This window comes from Hemicordylus capensis, chromosome 6, assembly GCF_027244095.1.
Source record: "Hemicordylus capensis ecotype Gifberg chromosome 6, rHemCap1.1.pri, whole genome shotgun sequence".
In the NCBI taxonomy this organism is placed as follows: Eukaryota; Metazoa; Chordata; class Lepidosauria; order Squamata; family Cordylidae; genus Hemicordylus; species Hemicordylus capensis.
In genome coordinates, this window is record NC_069662.1 from 80,533,782 (window position 1) to 80,554,435 (window position 20,654).

At 45.2% G+C, this 20,654-nt stretch overlaps 1 long non-coding RNA gene across 1 annotated transcript; it reads right to left on the reverse strand.

The window, feature by feature from the left end:
• Window positions 1-248: 248 nt before the first annotated feature.
• On the reverse strand, window positions 249-17,995 carry LOC128328723 (uncharacterized). Its single transcript, XR_008309368.1, has 4 exons — window positions 17,865-17,995; window positions 5,710-5,785; window positions 626-771; window positions 249-366 (listed from the first exon to the last, which is right to left on the reverse strand). It is a non-coding gene; the product is annotated as an uncharacterized LOC128328723 (long non-coding RNA).
• Window positions 17,996-20,654: the final 2,659 nt, after the last annotated feature.

Sequence of the window (20,654 nt, forward strand, 5' to 3'; positions counted from 1 at the left end):
AGCCACACAGCCCTCCAAAAGGTACAGAAGTAAGGACATTCTTCACTCCCACTGAAATGCAAACTACAAGGAAGACCTGCAACCAGCAGCAGTGGTCACTGTGAATCTAACCGTTCTTTCCTATGAGGATTGTTGCCTTTTTTCTTCTAGCATGGTCTCTGAACCTCTGAAAACCTATTGATTATGCATGCATATCACATTTATGTCTCTATTGCCAAGGGATACATATGTCTGGTACATATGACCTACCTATGCAGGGAGACCAGGACCTGGCTCTACTCTTGAAGAGCTCATTCATCTGAACAGAATCTATCCATGGGCTATTTCCATACAATCTGTATGACAGACAACATGATGTGTAGGGCTCTGTGCATAATAAGGGCAGAAGAATGCATAGAAGTTAGAGGTGGAGCCAGAGGGCACAATCCCTCTCCCATCCCTTCCACATGTTCATTGTCCACACATATGTCATCTGCACACAGCTAGAGATTATTCAGAATGAGTTGTTTAGCAACTGAATATTGCCAATGTTAACAAAACTCTGACCGACTCTAGCTTTTGTAGGTATAGCGTAATGGCTAAGATGCTGAGCTATGAATCAGGAACTCCCCAATTCAAATCTTACCTCTGCCATGAACTCACTAGATGGCCTTATGCAAGTGATAGCTTTTCAGACTCAATCCCTCAATCGTGATATTGGGATAATAATTCTTACTTTACAGGGCTGTTGTAAAGATTAAAGGTAGTGTGCCATCGAGTCGGTGTTGACTCCTGGAGACAACAAAAAAAATATTTATATACTGCTTTTCAACACAAGTTTCCAAAGCGGTTTTACAGAGAGAAATAATAAATAAATAAATAAATAAATAAGATTAGCCACAGAGCCCTGTGGTTTAAGATTAACCACATTAACCACAGAGCCCTGTGGTTGTCTTTGGCAGAATACAGAAGGGGGGTTACCATTGCCATCTCCCGCGCAATATGAGATGATACTTTTCAGCATCTTCCTATATCGCTGCTGCCCGATATAGGTACCAGCAGAGATTTGAACTGGCAACCTCTAGCTTGCTAATCAAGTCATTTCCCCACTGTGCCATTAGGTGGCTTCCATTGTAAAGATTAGAAGAAGATAATACATGCAGTGCACTTTGAGCAGTCAAAAGTGCTATATACATGCTAAATATTAGGGCTATGTGAAGCTTCAGCAGTCTATTTGGACTGGGCCTGATTCGGTCCAAACCAAACCATCATCAAGCCCAAATCAAATCAGATTGAGCTCATCTGGGAAGGCTGCCAAAGCTTTGCTTCAGCCCACCCCCTTACCACTTCCCCAGCCCCCAAAGGTATGACTGGACAGAGAGCAGGAGGCAGGCTGAAGGTAGATCATCTTGCTTCCAGCAGTAAGGGAGCAGAAGTGGCTTGCAATTCTTCTGGCAGTTTCTCTTGTGGTCTCCAAAAAGACTACTATTCACAGGAGCAGCCACACCATTCTAGGACTGCAGAGGAAACCTTGTCAGAAGTTGTTTTAAATCGCAAGCTGCCACTGCTGCTGCTTCCTTGCTGCTGGGAAAAAGATGAACTAACTTCAGCCTGCCTCCTCTCTTGTTCAGTAAGTACTTTTGAATGGTGGGGGTGAAAAGGCTTTGGTCCTGGACTGAAGCAACAGTTTTGAATAAAGTTAGGGCAAAGTGGGAATACTCTTCTCAGAGCCTCAAACTGGGAGGGCCGCAATGTGCCAAGGTGACCTCCTAATCAAGGTGGAACTGCTTCAACTTTAAGTAATATTATATTTGGATATAATTTGAGCATAAGAACAGCTCTGCTGGAACAGGCCCAAGCCCTATCTTGTCCAGCATCCTTTTTTCACACAGTAGCCCACCAGGTTTCTCTGAGAAGCCCACAGGCAAGAGAGCATGCCCTCTCTCCTGCTGTTGCTCCCCTGAAACTGGTATTTAGAGGCATATTGCCTCTGAAGCTGGGGGTGGCCTATAGCCATCCAACTAGTACATAGGAACACAGGAAACTGCCATATACTGAGTCAAACTATTGGTCTATCTAGCTCAATATTGTCTTCACAGACTGGCAGTGGCTTCTCCAAGGTTGTAGGCAAGAATCTCTCTCAGCCCTATCTTGGAGAAACCAGGGAGGGAACTTGAAACCTTCTGCTCTTCCCAGAGCAGCTTCATCCCCTGAGGGGAATATCTTCCAGTGCTCACACTTCTACTCTCCCATTCAGATGCAACCAAGGCAGACCCTGCTTAGCTAGGGGGACAAGTCATGCTTGCTACCACAAGACCAGCTCTCCTCTCCAAAGTCATTGATAGACCTCCATGAATTTGTCTAAGTCTTTCTTAAAGCCATCATCTTTTTTTCTAAGCTAAAATGCCCCAGGTGTTGTAGCCTTACTTCATAAGGAAGATGCTGTAGGTCCTTGATCACCTTGGTTGTCCTCTTCTACACCTGTTTTCAGTTCTATCATATCATTTTTGAGATAGGTTGTCCAGAACTGTATACAGTACTCCAAATGTGGCTGCATCATAGATTTGTATCAGGGCCTTATGATACTAGCAGTTTTATTTCCAATCCCTTTCCTAATAATTCTGAGCTTGGAATTTGCCTTTTTCACATCTGCTGCACACTGAGTTGACACTTTCAATGAGCTGTCCACAACAATCCAAAGATTCGCTTCCTGGTCAGTCACCAACACCTCAGACCCCATCAACATATATTGGGGGTTTTTTTTGCCCCAATATGCATAACTTTACACTTTCACTGAACTTCATTTGCCATTTTGTTGCCCACTACCCCAGGAGCTCATATCAGAGCTCCTTACAATCTCCCCAGTTTGATGAGAAGAAAATGTGTGGCATTATTAAAATGTGGGTGTTTTCCTATGTTAGATAGATACTATGAATTCATCTCTCTAGTCAGCAACATTTTTGTGAACAGCACTTTTTCCACAGATGCGCACATTTAAACAAGCCTTGCAATATGCCACACGTTCCAGAGTATCAGCTGAGCACCATAGGGAATTGCAAAGATTTTCCTCCCATGGCATAATATTGTGTAATTCAGCAGCTGTGTGAAGTGTTTGTTGTTGTTTTTCATTTCCCCCTGCTGAAAGATCAGAAGACATTAGATGGAGAATATGTGTTTCTGTGATGGACCTCCAGGGAACCAGCCAAATCTCCATTAATTCCATCTTTCCTTGTGTCATCTTTTCTACAGATGTGTGGCTCAAAATATTGGGCTTCAGATGTTGTAAAATAAGCAGCAGAATCAGCCCCCACCCCACCCCCTAAGCAAAACTGGAGCCCCTTAAAATGTAATTGGAGATCAAACATTCTCCCATCCTCAGTGACTCTACAGATAGAGAAGGTTCATGGGATTACTGGCTGCTGCAAAGTGGCATGGGAGCTTGGGGTATGATCCTGCTTCTGTCCCAGTGGCCTTAGTCAGGGTCAGGTCTACAAGCCTTTTCACCATACTGCTGCCTCGGGCATACCTCCCCATTGGCCATGTAGCACATGAAGAAGATTTTTCTTCTGTTATGGTCCCACTTCCCCCACTGGTGGCCATGCACATTTTTTGCAGATCTTAGATACACCTACCTCCTTTCTAGTCTGGAGGAGAAGCTATACAGCAAGGCTATTCACACGACCAGGAAACAGGGTAACCCCCTGAGCCCAGCTGTAACCCCTGAGCTCCCTGCCAAGGCTTCACCATGTGCTCATGTGTTTGCGGTGAGGTTAGAAATGGGGTTACAGCTGGGCTCAGGGGGTTACCCTGTTTCCTGGTCGTGTGAATAGCCTCGCTGTATAGCTTTACCATTACGATCACCATTAGGGGGGTTTCTTCAGGGCAGGCAGCCACTGCTTGCAATGTTGGTCCTCCAGCCTTGCCCCTGGCGGCGGCAGCCCTGTGAGTGGCCAGGGATGATCATGTGACTCAAAGAGACCAATCAGAGGGCTCCAAGCTGCAGTCCTGCTTTGCAGCTCCCTGACTGGTAGAGAGCTTAAGCTCCTTTAAGCCTGCAGTTAACCCCTTCCTGGCAACCCCAACACTGACAAAGGCACTGAACTTTGTCCCAATGCCCCAAAACTGCTGCTCACAAGGCAGGGAAGGAAGGGGAGAAGAGAGCAGCTGCAGCCGCCAGCCAGCCTCAAAGGAAATGCCAACATGAACACACACCCCCCAGAACCAGGAGGGACAAGGCAGATGCCCCCTGGTTCCCAATCACACCCCCACATCTGCTGCCTGTCTGTGGAAGCAGAGTTAATGGCAGGTGAAGGCAGTTGCTGGTTTACCCAATCAGTAGCCCAGGCGCAAGGCACACTCCCCTCATTCCCCCCATCTGCTCGCTCAGTAGGCATGCAAGGCTGGGCCACCCATTAAAGCCAGGCAAATGGCCACCTAGGGCAATAAGCTGGTGGCAAGGGCAATGACATGTGTCCCCCATCACCCACCTGCCCTGCCGCTGCCACTTGCCGCTCTTGCAGTGCCAGCGGGGTGAGTGAGCAGACAGACGAGTGAGCAATTCCTACACACACACGCACACTGTCCTATCCATGCAGTGCCCCTTGCCACTCTACTCCATTGCCAGTGATTCTCGCTCTCTCTCCACCCCCAACCCCCCATGCTTCTGCACTCCACCCATCTCTATCTGATGGCCTTGGAAAATCCTCTGTTTCTTCCCAGGGATCTCGCAGCAGGACTGCCCTCCTCCCTTGAGCAGCCGTCTTCTCTCCCCACAAAGCTCACCCTGCCATTTCATCCTGCAGCACCCTGCAGTGATGCCTATCCCTCAACCAAAGGCCCCCGGGCTTCACTGTCCAGACACCCCACCTCCTTTCTCCTCTCAAGCTAGGGTGGCCATTGGGCAGGCTAGCACAATCGGCGGGGGAGTGGGGGGCTGTGTTCCAAGAAGTTGCAGCCAAGAAGCATGTGGCAGTGTCTCCCCCGCCTCACCCTGTACAGTGGGAGAGGGGTGGCTTGGGTGCATCTTTCCTCAAAGGGGAAGCTCACGCAGATGACAGTGTTTCAGAGCATGTGCAGAGAGCACTGCCTGAGGCCGAACATCTGCAAGGCTGCTGTCCCAGAAAAGACGACTTCCATACTACTAAATGAAGGTATAAATGAACAAATAGATAAATAGGTTGTTGTGAACCACCAGAGATATGTGCTTCAGACAGTAGGGAAAGAGTGCATGCTGCTGCTTCTCTGCTCTCTTGCTGCTGCCACCTGCAGGGTTTGCCAAGCAATTGGATGGGGCTTAGGGCCTCTGCTTTTTGGGGAGCCTGTGGTCCCTAAACCATGGGGGAGAGCTGGTCTTGTGGTAGCACGCATGAATTGTCCCCTTTGCTAAGCAGTGTCCATCCTGGTTTACATTTGAATGGGTGACTAAATATGTGTCTGTGCAAATATTCCCCTTAGGGGATGGGGGCTGCTCTAGGAAGGGCATCTGCATGCTTGCATGCGGAAGAGTCCAAGCTCCCTGCCTGGCATCTCTAGGTTGGGCTGAGCGGGAATCCTGCCTGCAAGCCTCGGGAAGCCACTGCCAGTCTGCGTAGACAATGCTGAGCTGGATGGACTAATGATCTGACCCAGTAAAAAGCAGATTCCTATGTTCCTTTGTTCCCTTGAGCTCATTTGCAAGGTGCCTGCCACTTTAAGAAAGCTTGAGCAAGTGCTCAGTACAGGTGATGTTACCTGTTCCTGGGTAGTCCTTTTCTAAGGATTCGGCTTGCTTTGCAGGGCACTCTGGTATCCAGGCTCTATGGTAGCTCTGTAAATGTAAAGAGGAGGAGATGGTGCCCTGTGGAGTTCAAGCAGCACCCCATGGCTCCACAAGAGCACTGGGAGATGGTAGGCAACCTGGTTTTAGAGGTGGGACTGGGTGAGCCTGTTTTGACAGAGCCTGGTTTGAGGGCTTGCTGAGGTTTCACACAGGAGTGCTAACCATGCCTTCAGTCTTCAAGCCCTGTTTTTGCTGGTCGTGAGAATAGCCTTATTATGTGTATTTTTCCATTTATACCCCACCTTTCAAAATAGCCCTGAGGCAGCTAACATAGAGCCTTAAACTCAACATCAAAATTCAAGAAAACGCACATCATAAAAATGAGATCATAAAACTGCAAGAGAGGATAATAAAAAGCTGACATGTGCTAATTAGGGCTGTGCAAAGCTTCAGAGGCCTATTTGAATTTGGCCCAATTCAGCCTGAACTGAATCACCATCTAGTTCAGGCTGAATCAACGTTAATCCAGACTATTTGGGTAGGCTGCTGAAGCTGTGCTCTGACATTCCTTCCCCACCTCACTTCCCCACCCCAACCTGAAGTAACTTACTCAACAGACAACAGGAGACAAGTTGGAGATAGATAATCTTGCCCCCAGAAGTGAGGGGACAGCAGCCATAGCTTGTGACTTAGAATGAATTCCAGCAGTGTTTCCCCTCAAGTCCTGGGAATAGGGCAGGTGCTCCTGGGAATTGTAACCTTTTCTGGGGGTGGCTGCAACCCCAGAAAAGACTACAACTCCCAGGAGTACTCACACTATTCCCAGGACTTCAGGGGAAACACTGCTGGAATTCATTCTAAGTCACAAGCTATGGCTGCTGTTCCCTCACTTCTGCAAGCAAGATTAACAATCTCCTGCCCCCTGCCCAGACTAGTAAATACCTTCATCAACTGGGGGAATGATTAAGGGGGCAATAAAGCTTCAGTCCTGCATCAAAGAAACCACTTTAAATCAGATCAAAGCAAAGTAGGTACTCCCCTCTGACACCCCAAATCAAATCAAGAGGGCCTGAAACACTGAGGCAGCCCCTAGATCAAAGCAGGGTTTTGCACAGCCCTAGTATTAATGCTATGATTGTGTATACCACCTTGAAATTTCAGTTGTAGGCAGTTTATAAATGAACAAATCAATGACCTTGATGTACTTGCAGCCTGAGTGGTCACAGAGACAGGAATCTAGAGCACCTGTCACATGGGGTAATTCATTACATGGTGCATTGTGGGACACATTGTCCCCGGCCTCTGGAAAGGTATGCAGCTCCCAGGACAGCCACCCGCGTGTGCGGCCAAATCACACAGCCAAGAAGTGGTGGGAAGGGCATGGAGATCATCTGGGAGGAAGAGAAGTTTTGAGCAGCCTTCTCCCCCGCCCACCTGGCCTCTGGTCATATGAATACCCTTACTGTGTCTTACCCAGGTTTGGGAGGTATCCCAACTTTTGGTTTTGTGGGTGCAAATAACTAAGTAGGAGGAGAGAAAAATGATTGTGTGGAATCATGGTAGGAGGAAACACTATCCAGCTTTTTCTCAGATGACCTCAGAAATGACCACAGAACAGTAGTAATGTGTTGGTAAACTCCAGACTTGACTACTGCAATGTGCTCTATGTGGGGCTGCCTTTGTACATAGTCCATAATCTGTGTTTGGTACAGAATGCAGCAGCCAGGTTGGTCTCTAGGTCATCTCAAAAAGATCTTATTATTCCTATATTAAAAAGAACTACACTGGCTACCAATACGTTTCCAAGCAAAATACAAGGTGTTGGTTATAACCTATAAAGCCCTAAACAATAAGGCCCAGGGTATTTAAGAGAAGATCTTCACTATGAGCCCCATCAACCATTGAGATCATCCAGAGAGGTTCATCTGCTGGCTGAAAGGATGGACCTTTTCTGTTGCCACCCCGAGATTCTGGAATGCACTCCCTGTTTAAATAAGAGCCTCCCAATCTCTGACAACTTTTAAAAGGTCTCCAAAGACATTTATTCACCCAAGCATTTTAGCAGGACTTGTGGTTTTAAATTGTTTTAAGGTTTTAATTTTTGTTTTAATTTGTTTTATGTTACTGTAAACCACCCAGAGATGGAAGTTTAGCACAGTGTACAAATATAATGAATGAATGAATATCTTTTGTACCAAGTTGTTTTTTGGAGGAGGCAGGGAGTAAGGTCATTCACACAAGTGAAAACGCTGTTCTACCCAGCTATGTGTGCTCCCAATTTTTGGTTGTATGGATGCAAACAACTAGGAAGGAGGGAGAAGTGATTGTGTGGAAGCGAGGTAGGAGGAAATGCTACCCAGGTTTTCCTCCTACCTTACTTCCACACAACCACTTCTCTTCCTCCTCCTACCTAGTTGTTTGTACCCACAACCAAATATTGGGAGCACATACAGTTCCCAGACCTTGGTAGCACACAGTTTTTGCTTGTGTGAATGACTTCAAAGTTATACAACAAACAAAAATTTTCAAACTCTATTTAGAGTTGGCTGGTGGGGTGTATCTTATCTGGTTTCACGTTCAGCATCTGCTCTCCTGTTCATAACACATCCCTCCTAAATGCTGCATCTGAAGAAAAAAATGTAGTTCTTGCTGCAGGGCTCCTTGCTACAGCTGTTGACATTTGGGAGACATAAAAGAATTTGATGTAATGATCTTTCCTTTGATTTGGGAAGGCTGATGTGCAGCTGTGAATTGTATATGTAATTTGTATGCTTTATACAGAACTAATAGGCAAGGGATTTGTATGCAGAATTGAACAGGCTGGGCTAACATGGGAAGCATGAGGAATTTTCATCAAGAATGAAAACATGATGATTACAGATCATCACAACCACCACGGGGGTGGGGGGAGGGAGGTGTCAACGTTTTGCCACTCCCTTGAGATTTCCTATCTCCAAACATGCAAATTCACCACACAAGAGTAGTACTAACCTGCCAACAATCTGGCAATGAAACAGCTGGTGACCTCAAAACTGACCTCATAATTTAGTTGTTCTTGAAGTTCAGCAAAAAAAAAAAAAATTAAAGATCAGCACTGCTGAATTTAGTAATGCCTTTAAAGAGGGTGAGGGTGAGTGTAGAACAATGGATAACAACTATCCTGTTTACTATTATTCCAATAGCCCTTACAACGTAAGCATGCAGACAGCGCCTTCTCAGTCACTGCCTCCAGGCTGTGCAACTCTTTCTCAAATGAGTTCTGCCTGACTTCTTCACTCCCAGTCTTTCAGAGGAAACTGAATACTGCCCTTTTTATTCAGGCCTTTGGTCAGTGAATAGCTCCCCTCTCTTTCCCTAATGGCTGTAGGTTTTGATGTTGATATATTCATGTATTAGTAATGAAATTTTATTGTTTTGTTTGGTATTGAGAGTTGGTTGTTCACGGGCCTGGAATCCTAGGATGAAGGGCAGTATACAAGTGCAATTAGATAAAAAATCACTAAACAGACATTTACAAACCAAAAGCAAATTTTAAACAAAATGTTAAAGCAAAAAAGCAATAAACCCACAATCACGCTATCCATGTTGTCTGACTGTATTAAGCAATAAGGAAAGGGGAGAAGGAAGCAAAAGCAAGGGAAAGCTGGAGGCCATAAGATCTGAGGGAAGGCAATTTTTAAAGGATGGGTTCTCAAGGACTGTTTTAAAATGGGAAGAAAAAGGATGGTGTGTCCATTGGAAAAGAGGGTATCCTATAAGGAAAGAAAAAAGAGAAAGAATAAAGACAAAGAATAGAACAACAAGTTTATGGAGGCAGAAAATGCCAGAATAATTGTATGCAGGACAATAAAAAGAATGGGATAGTTTGGACAACATCATCTGCCAGCCCTGCCCACCAAATCAAAACAAGAACACACACTGTCCCCACCAGGTGTGCCATTCTGCCCTGCATACTTAGGGTGGAATATCTAGAATGCCCCCAATAATGTAGTTCTAATACTACTAGTATTTGAACCATGTGATTAGGAGCAATATGAATCTTCCACCCTCCCCCATGTGAGTAGGCAGCACAGAATGGCACACCAGAGGGTGTGAGCATGCCTTCACTTTCAATCTTATGATGAGTGAAGTTGGTGGACAATATAACTTGAACAGGAAGGAAGGAAGGAAGGAAGGAAGGAAGGAAGGAAGGAAGGAATCAATCTACACAGTGTAAACATTTAGGACCAAAAGAGATGTGGTATGGGAAATCTGTGAGATATATATATTTAAATAACCCAAGGGACAACAATTTCCTCTGGAATCATTGCCTCCATCAGAAAGCAGAAACTTAACACTGAATGTTTTTGGGGAAGGGAGCCAATGTAGAACAAAAAAGAATGGGAAACATAAGAGTCAACACTATCTACACAACATGGCCACATGCACACATAACGTGAAACCAGAGGTTGATGAGCCCACGGTTTCAATTACAAACCATAAATCACATTGCAAACACTCATTTAACCATGGTCCAACAACCTCTAGGATAGGTGAGCCCCTCCCACTTTCTGGTCCGCCGAGGCTGATCTCAGCAAGCACCATAGCGCTCACATTACCAGAATTTGGGCAAGAAATTAGCACATCAACAGAGTGGCAGCTGCCATTGGCCATGATCTTAAAGGGGGTGTGCAAAGTGTGATAGTGAGGCTCTTCTCACAATCAGTGAGAAGAGCTTCTAGGGGGTTTGCAAGGAGAGCGAGCTAAGCCCACTCTCCTCACAGATGATCAGCCTCCGGAAGCTCCAATATGCCCTGCGCGAGTGTGCAGGGCATACTGGAGAGACCCCCGAGCAAGGAGGCTGGTTTTAAGCCTCCCGGTAGGGGGTCTCCTTGTGAGTAGCTGCGGCACAGAGCCGCACTGTGGCTACTCACGATTTTAAAAACCGAGTTTGCAGAGCGCCTGCGAGCCCTGTGGCTCACATGGTCAGGCAAAATCGGGCTATGCTTTCCTAGCCCGATTTCGCCTGATCATCAGAATAGCCTCAGTGACATTTTGGAATGGTCCACCCACCCTTGGCATGGAAAGGGGATTTAAATCCCTTTAAATGCCATGCCATGTCATGCCAGTGCGCCTTCTGACAGTTACAGCACTGCTGCCCTCCTAAGAACTCCACAACAACATCACAATTTCGGGGGGGGGGGGTCTTGGAGAGGCATATTTTCCCTGTTACTCAAGAAAGGGAAAGGAACATGACAACTTCCTAGGAGGGTGTGTGCGTGCATACAAGGATGCTCTTGCGAGGGATCACCCCACCAAAACAGTCCATGCAGACAAACCACACTCTTGCTCCCCTGGTAGCTTGCTGCTGGCAGACTAGTACTCTCATGAGAGGGCCAGTCTACTGGGAAGGACTGTAGGGTAGAATACCCCCAGTCTACTGTCAGACTGTGTGCTCATTCGTTGAGCTGACCCAACAAAGGGGGCCCCGCTTGTGTAACTCTCTCTGGTTTATTTACTTACAGTGGTCCCTCTACTTACGAAATTAATCCGTTCCAAATGCACATTTGTAAGTCGAAAAATTCGTAAGTCGAAAAGCGGTTTCCCATAGGAATGCATTGGGAACGGATTAATGCGTTCCGGAGCCTAGAAAAAAGACCCAGACCCCCAGTAAGGCTTGCAAACTGCACAGGAACATTTATTTTCAAGAATAAACAGGCAGTAAACAGGCAGGCAAGTCAAGGAAACCGCATGTAAAATTTGTAAGTCGAGGAAACCCCATCTAAAAATTTGTAAGTCGAGGAAACCCCATCTAAAAATTTGTAAGTCGAAAAAACCGCATCTAAAACCGGATCTAAAACTGCCGTTTGTAACTCAAAAAATACTTATGTCGAGTAGTTTGTAAGTCGAGGGACCACTGTACTTACTTACTTACTTACTTACTACATTTTTGTACCGCCTTTCTGCCTTTACAAAGGCACCCAAAGTGGTTTGCAATATTACAAGATGCAAATTACAGAAGATTTTAAAAGGTTGTCTCAGGCTGTTGGTCATTTCAGGAGCTGAGGACAAGAGCTCCCTGGCCGGGGTGCCTCCTTTCTTGCCTTCTTCTCAGGGCACACTGGTCTTTCCACACTCCTGGGAAGGTGGGGGGTTAACGATATAACTTTTGCACTGCAAATCCCTCCTCCCCTGGGAAGCCTTGCATGGACCCAAAGAATATTGTGAGACTCCATGTGTCAGAGCCTAGCCACATGTGTAGATAGGGGGAACACTGGGTGTGGGACAGATCTTTACTCCTTTTCAGAATTCCTGGGTGTGGGCCATCATTGCACCATATGTAGATCTGCTCCTGTGGGGAATTGTGGGAGAGGAGAGCCCCAATTTCCAGCAACTCTAGGAAAGCAGGGTTGCAGTACTGGGGCACATGCAATGGTGGACATTCTCCAAGTGGGCAAGACGGTCTGACAGAGGACACACTTTGACAGCTTTTTGGTGGTGGTCTCCAAGACAGGGAGAGCTGTTGGTGGGGTGCCCTTCCCCACTGCTAACTTGTATAGAGCAACCTGGCTAGGTGGCATCTGCCGTCCGTCCAGCCCCCATGACCTGACACTGAGAGAGCTGTCCATGGGACAGCACAGGTTACCCCCAACGGTAAGGTGCTGGGCCCTCCTTCCCTAATTTTTTTGTTTAAAAAAATATAAATTGGCTGTTCAAGAATTCCTTGGCTTTTAAACCCAACCCTGGGAAACCCCCCACACACACACACACATATATGTCCATCCCGGCGCTGTAATGGGCTGCCCTGCTTATGTTGGCACCAGGAGTGTTTGTGCTTGGGAACATACATCATTGTCACTTCATGCTCAGGGAGCAAAGCACTTTGTGCCCGTCCTGTCATCTCATCCCCTTTCCCTCCTGCTTGCATGGAGAGGGGGAGCAAGGGACAGAGTGGGAAGAGGGAATGCACCTGTATGATTTTGCTGCTTGACAAGCTGACAAGCTTTGGATGGGATGTGGCAGTGTCCCTGTTGCCAGGCAACTACTTTGTTGGATCTGAGATAGGAGGGGCAGGGCATGGGTTCTAAGAGGCAGCAAGCAAGAAGCACCACAGGCATGGAGCAGGCACAATTCTGGGCAGGTTTGTGCCACCGTCTCTATGATTGCAGTTCCAAAAAACTGCACGGAACCACAGTTATGGGGCCATCTGTGTTCAGGTGTAACGTTTCCGCATCCAAACCTCTGCTTTGGGGGGCAAACTTTTGCACAAACCAAAGGTTAATATTGGAGGTAGGTGAAGCATACCACAGGTCAGTTTCAGCTCAAAGCTGTGGTTGCATGCATTAGAATATAATGGAGTTCCAACTGTTTAACATGACATCTGAATTCAGCCCGTTTCCTTGTGTGTGAAAGGTCAGTCTTCTGTCTCCTGGCCCTAAAATTGCCTGGAAGGAATAGATCCCTTGCTTAACTTGACATATAAGCAGACATGTGTGGCATGCTAGAATGCCTTCATATTTCTTTGCCTTGCTCAACAGCAAATTAGAATAATATCATTTTTAGTGTAATATCAGTCTTCATTTGAGTGGGGTTTTTTCAGTTTCTTAGCTTGTTCTTTTATTCAGACCATAGATAAAGCAATTAATCCCAGATCTTGACATTTATCCCAGACCTACCCCTTTTCAAGTGCATATTGACCAGGTTGTTTAACATTGTATTATCTTGAGTTGCAGATCCTGAGATATTTTATTTTGTAGCTACTGCTAGTTGTTATTTTCTAAGATTACTGTGCTTTTTAAAGTCACAGATCTTGTGACATCGCTTTACAATATCTGCTGCTTTTATAGTGAATCTTGACTGTCAGTTTAGTCCTTGAATCCTACACCACTGATCTTATTGTTCTGCATCAGGGATCTTCATGAAGCTTCTATGAAATAGAGTTGCCTGCCCTTCAGGATTGCCTCAGAGTCTCCAGAAACAGACATCAATCTCCAGGTGACTATTGAAAGCAATCCTGAAAATTTTAATGGCTTGAGGTGAAAAAGTGTTGGTGGGGGGATCTGTAGGAGTCGTTTCAGTCAGAGCCAGTAACCGTATAAAATAATAAATCTGTTGGAGGAAAAACAGTCAAAAGACCATTTCACAAGCTACCCTAAGAGTCAACATTGTGAGTCAACACAATGAGTTGTGAGTCACATTGTGAGTCAACACAATGGGGCTATTATCATGATTAACAAAAATCGGGCTAGGAGAGCCTAGCCCGATTTTTGTTAATCATAAGAATGAGCGAGAATCACAACAAGAAGCGAGCCTGGTGGTTCTTGAGCGGCTAACCTGCTCAAGTAGCCCACCCCTTAGCCCAGGTTTGCGGAGAGAGCACTCCGCAAACCCAGGCTATCTGCTCATGAGTAGACACAGTGCGGCTCTGTGGCACAGCTACTCATGAGTAGACCCTGACCGTGAGGCGTAAAGCCACCTCCCGGCTCCGGGAGTCTCCCAAGTATGCCCTGTGCACTCGTGTGGGCGGCCGATCTGGCTGCCCAGGGCTCCCTGCTCAGTTATCAGCGGGGAGAGCGGGCTTAGCCCACTCTCCCTGCAGTTTTGCAGAAAGTGGGTCTCACGGATCGTGAGATCCACCTCAATGTGAGTCACATTGTGAGTTAATACAATTGTGAGTCACACAGTGGGGCGATTCTGACATTCAGCCTCCGCTAGCCCGATTTTTGCTGATCGTCGGAACAACCTGGCTCGCAGCCGAGCTGGGTGGTTCTGGAGCAGTAAACCCACTCTGGAACCCCTGCTAAATAGCAGGTTTGCAGAGCAAGTGCTCCAGCAAACCTGCTTTTTAGGCTCATGAGCAGCTGCAGCGCGGCTTCACGCCACCCCTACTCATGAGTAGACCCCCAACCGGGAAGCAAAAAGCCACCTCCTGGCTCAGGGGTTCTCCCCAGTATGCCCTGCACGCTCGCGCAGGGCATACTGGGGCTTGCGGGGGCCGCGCAGTTCCCGCTCCCCCCACCCCCCACCAGCTCCATCATGGAGCCAGGCATCATGTGGGCGGCTGATCTGGCCACCCAGGGCTCCCTGCCCACTCGTCTGCAGGGAGAGCGGGCTTAGCCCACTCTCCCCGCAGTTCTAACAAAAGCGGGTCTCACGGATCATGAGACCCGCCTCAGTGAGTCAACACATTTGTGAGTCAACACAATTGTGAGTCAACACAACACAATAAGAGTCAACACAAAAAGCTAAATCATAACTTTATAAAGCAGGATGTTGTTTTTAAATAAATGGATTCCCCACCCCCTTTTTTTGACATGAGTGGCAAAGCAACAGAGAAGCTCACAATAAGTAGAAATCAGTGCAATTAAGCTAAATGTTGACACCCCAATGTTATGAGTCAGTAAACATTACCATCTTAGTTATAGACCATAATAACCATCTATTTTATTAATCTATGCAGCCTGCTAGCTATTCTTATGGTATATTCCATCCACCATCATTTCCACATATAGCTGTTGGATTTTTGTTGTTTGATGTCTTAAAGCAGAAGGCAGTACTGTGATGGGATGACCTTTAGGACCCCCTTTTCCCCACAAAAGACCTCTCATCAATTACTTAACTCACCATCAGGGATGTATCTAGGGTGGGGCAGGCAGGGCACGTGCCCTGGGCGCCACTTGAAGGGGGCGCAAATTCTTAAAATTATTTTTTTTTAAAAGGCCACCAAAAACAAAATGGCCACTGCACATGCTCAAATGGCCTCTGTGAGGCCCTGGGACACCGTTTGAGCATGCATGGTGGCCATTTTGTTTTCAGTGGCCATTTTAAAAAAACAATTATTTTTAAAAATGGCCACTGCACATGCTCAAATGGTCTCTGCGAGGCCCTAGAGGCCAACAGTGGGAGGGGTAACCTTTGCAGACCTCCCCCCACAGCCTATAGGAAGCACCCCAAAGGGGCTACAGGTAAAAAAATTAATTTAATCTAATCTAGTATAAGTCACTGTACACATATTCAGTTTGGCACTATGTACAGAGAATCAGGGCTTGCGAATACTGAGCTGAAGCTTATGAGCTAGGATTGTATTCATTTGCTCTTACTTTGCTTCTTATGATAAGTGAGTTAAATGTGGTGTCTTAAAAATATGGTTATTAATGGTGAGTTTGTCTTTGAATCAGTGTGAAATCCTTAGTATTAAGGCCCACTGGGAGTTTCTTGCTCTCTTTCTCTCATTTTAACTGTCTTTCTGAAATACTAGAATATATTCCAAGCAGTGACACAGTTTACTCTGCATATCCTTTACTTATTTTCAGAGTATCTGGGAAAAGTCAAATTCTCCATTTATTTTTAAAACTTATGTAATAGTGATGCTAGTAGATGTATAGTAGAGAATTAGACAGGCACTTCTGTTTAGTTTTCCAAGTACACATCCACATAGTATTTGGGTATTTCATGAGCCCCAGCATACTGAAATTTGTAGTTTTCCAGCATTTTTTGGTCTGGCTACATCCACTGCTAAATAGTTTTTGAAATTTTAAAAGATTAATGAGCTTGACTTATATTTTTCAGCTGATATTATAGTAAAGTTATCTGAAAGATGGGTGTCAGATGTTTGGACAGGGGGTGCAATTTCAGTGCTTGCCCTAGGCGCTCTTTTCCCTAGATACGCCTCTGCTCTCCATCAATCTATTTTAGGATAGAAAAAACAATAATCCCTGTTAACAACCCTGGTAATGAGATTTGTGTGGGAGAGGTAGAAATAGATCAGCAGAGACAATGTGGAAAAGAACCAAAACAAAATAACTTTATGTAGGAAACAGAATAAGATGAAGTTTGGTGATAATATAGGATATCCTAGTGTTGCTTGCTTGTTACATTTTCAGAGAAGTGAAGGAATGAAGTTGGATGGGCTTGATTAGCATTTTCCCCTAAATCAATTCCCAAGCCAATTGCCCTCCATCGTTTTACCTTTTAAAATCCTTCTCCCTTTGCCAATTCCCCTAAACTGACCTAACTCCATCCTGATTCATCTCACATAACCTGGAGGATTATTCTTCTTTCACATCCTTCGTGAGCTCAAACCTTCTCAGGACACACCTGAAGGGTTGCTTTTTCTGAGGGACTCCTCCCCTCCTTCTTACTGTTCTTTCTTGGCCTTGGTCAGGAAGAACATAGCCTTTCCTGTCCTACGATCTTCTTCTCCCACCCACCCCTCTGACTTTCCTGACCAACTTTACTGCTCCCCACTCTTTCAAGCATCTACTCTCCTGTGGCAACTATCCCAAAATCTCCCTCTCTTCTTTTTTCACCTGAAGATCATTACTCAGAGATGCTCTGTTGGATAGAGGAAAGGGTCATGGGACCAGCTTCTCATTTGTCCAGAGTTTCTTCTTCTTCCTTCATCCAATCCAAATTCACCCCTTTTTGAGGCATCAAATTTTCATATCTAGAGGTGTTCAAAATTCACCTCAGACAAGTGCCTCCCATAGACCAATACTCCCCCAGTGGTTGGCAGCTCCAACAGTGTGTCTCTGCTAGGACAAAGTGAATTCTCCATAAGCACCCAGACTGCTGAGTAGTCCTACTGAAATTAAGCAGTCCTATAGAGTAACACCTGAGAAATACTATTGAGTAACTTGGTCTGAATGCTGCTCAGTGTTTTGATTTTGTTAAGGTTGTTTTTAAAAAAAAAAAAAAATTGTTGCAAGTTGACTTGGATACCTTTTGGCAAAAAGAGAGAGAGAGAGAGAGTATGATTGTTATAAATAAATGTGCACAAATGATTGCTTTTTCCTGTTCAGATGGTAACCTTAGCAACGAAGCTGTTCATGACAAGGAGATAAACATTAGCACCTGCTCATACCCACAGATCAAGGTGCTTTTAATTACACAGGAACAGGCACCAGGCAAAAACTTGGCAATCCTAGCTTGCATGTTTTCAAAAATACAGCAACATCTTATGCAAGTTTGGTGAGGACAATTCTGTCCTAATGTGTTGTCTGTCCATTACAACCCACCTATATAAACCCCCTACCATCATACAAATGGGGGAAATGTGTATGGAAATGAGCTGGCTACAGTCCTTCCTCATTATAGCTAGCTTGGCTATACCTTTCACTTAACCTACAACCTTATAAAAAATCTTTACCTGCAGGCAGTCTCTCCTAGCTTCCTTACATAGGGCTCCTGGGAGGCGGGAATCACACCTAATAGGTGGGCCTGGACTCCCATGTCAGCTAACACTAAGGTATTCAAGCATGATTGTTTTTGCCTATTTCCTTAAGTTTGCTTGTTGCTGGGCATGCAGATAGCAGGGGGGGGGGGAAGCAATACCTTTGTGACATCAGCAGCTATTATACCAATCCCCGGCAGGAGAGTGAGGATTGGTGCAGTGCCTGCTGACATCACAGAAGTGTGCATGTGTTATTATGCCTAGGGCTATCACTGGCTCACTGAGAATTGCAAAGGAACAGAATGTTATGATGGAGTAGGAATCTGCCACTGAAGTCCAGGATCAAATCCATTCCTCGGTATAGTGGTGGCCTTGACAATAGGACTTGCTGACAGATTATTTTGAGTGGGGGCTTTGCCCCACCACCCTCCATTTCCTCAGTGACCCTCCTGTAAAACTAGTTGCTGATCAGGGCTGCAGAGGATATCAAGCCCAGAGAGTTTTGTTCAATGGTGGCTAAAATATCACATGGATGGTATATGGGCAAGTCATCCCAGCCTCTGTGCCAGGATTCCTTGGAAGTGGGGAAGCAATTATAGTTAAACCAATATAAAACCAGTTTAAGTGTTAGAGTAAAAGGACTTTAGACATCCACTTAATAAATGAGGTTACTCTTGCACTTTAGTTGGCTGCTAAAGAAAGCTGGGTTGCATAGAACACAAGCATGCAAGAACAACTTCATGCTCATCATCTGTGGCATCTAGTAATAGGCAAATTCCCACCAGCTCAGTCCACAACTGGGTCAGCAGTTAAGAACCTTATTGGAGGCCAGAGATGCCTCCCTCCATTCCTGCACTACTATTCCCAAGTGGCACTGAGAAGTACAAATTTTAGGGCAAGAAAGAACACACCCAATTATGATGAGATGGGGAATTAATATTCTGAACCTATTACTGCTGAATGTTGAGAACATCTGCACATAATAGAGAGACGGTTTTATGTAGTGAACAGAGGGATGAATTTAAACTACATATTGGCCATGAAAATCACTGTATGGCTTTGCCAGCTCACCATTTCTTACCCTAAGTTGGAGCTGAGAAACACAGACATCCCAAAGAGGCTGGCTCCCACCCCACACTGTCCTTTTAAACTGCTTTTAATTTAAAAGGGAGAAATCTAGTGGCAAGCTCTGTATTCTAGTTCTACAAACTGCCTACAGAAACCTGTATCTGAAGACATAAAAGATAACCGGATCATCCGATTGTTTCCTTGAGACCATGGGTCAATGTTTTCTTATCTGCAGTATTTTATCAGCTGCCAAAGGAAAGGCTTTTTAGCAGTGGGAAATACAGGAATAAAATAAGGAACATCAACATGAAGTTTAACTAACTACCAAAAGTAGTGAATCTTCTAAAAGTAATCATATGCCCTGCAATAGCTGAAGGCATTCCTTATAGCAAGCAATCCATAAGCTGACCCGTGCCCTCCTTTACAGTAAATATTGCATGAGTGTCTAACATGACATCAAATAAATCTATATGCAGGCCAAATGGAATAGTGATATTCCTATGATGAAGACATCTCAGCATGCACGTGCATGCATGTACATGCACAATAGTTTCAGTGATTGCTCCATGTGGAATGTCATTGAAGGTCATTAATCTTTTTATTCTACATAGGATTTAAAGCAGAGGCTCAAGGCCACTACAGACAAGCGAAAGCAACACCAGAAATAGTACTCCTTGCCAGCAGCAGTCTCTACCCAGTTCCATTTGGGTAAAGATAAATGGGTGGAAGCAGGGTCTAGGTCACATCCACTGGCATCCTCTCCAGGTTCCACACATTCTATGGTTTCAAGTGCACAGAGCATATATGAAATACATGTAATCTCCTATATATGTGATCTATATATTTATTTTCCAGAAATGGACCACATGTGTATACTCTGCACACACAGAATGCTTGAATGTGTGGGGATTTGGGATAGGGCAGTGGATGGAACTCTAATCCACTTGACGTGTTTTCTACTCAAGTGACTCTTGAACAGGGCTTATATTATAAGGGAGTGGAGGAAAATACCCTTTTCTTGAATATGAGAAGAGACCCAGCTCACTCTTCCTTCTCCCTCAGGGGGCTCATAAGTGACAATTCAATGAGTCAAGTGAGTTTCAAAGCTTTCTTTTAAATGTGCTCAGTATAAAAGAGAAATAAGCAAAGAATAAATCTCACCAGAGTACATACTTACTAAGTCCTGAACATTTAATGAGCCAGCCAAGTCCCTATGGGGTACCTTCCGTAGTTAGTTGTGCTCAGTCTCCAGTCTGATCCTCACAGATCTAGACAGATGATCAAAAATAAAAGACCCAGAATGTGATATATTTCTTCTTTTTATGCCCAGGATTTTGGGGATTTCCCATACTCTTGCATTTCTTTCTCTTTTCCTTGGTTTTTCCCAGACAAGTTTCCCTATGTCAACATCCTGTCCTAATAGCAACTCTTCAGGGACTACCCAGCCTTTCTCCCTTTATCCTGACAGACAGCTCAATGTATCTCTTTCTTAACCTGTGGTCAGTACATCCATTTATTTCCCCACTTAGTAGTTTGATTACAAATATTTCTCTTCAGATTCTCCCTACTTGCATGTAGCTTACTGCTGCCTTGACTAAATGACCTGGCCTACTACACTATCGGTAGGTCTTCAAGCATTTCTTGAAATATACCTTAAACATCTTTCAATAAAATATTACTTTGAGATGGGACAGCAGT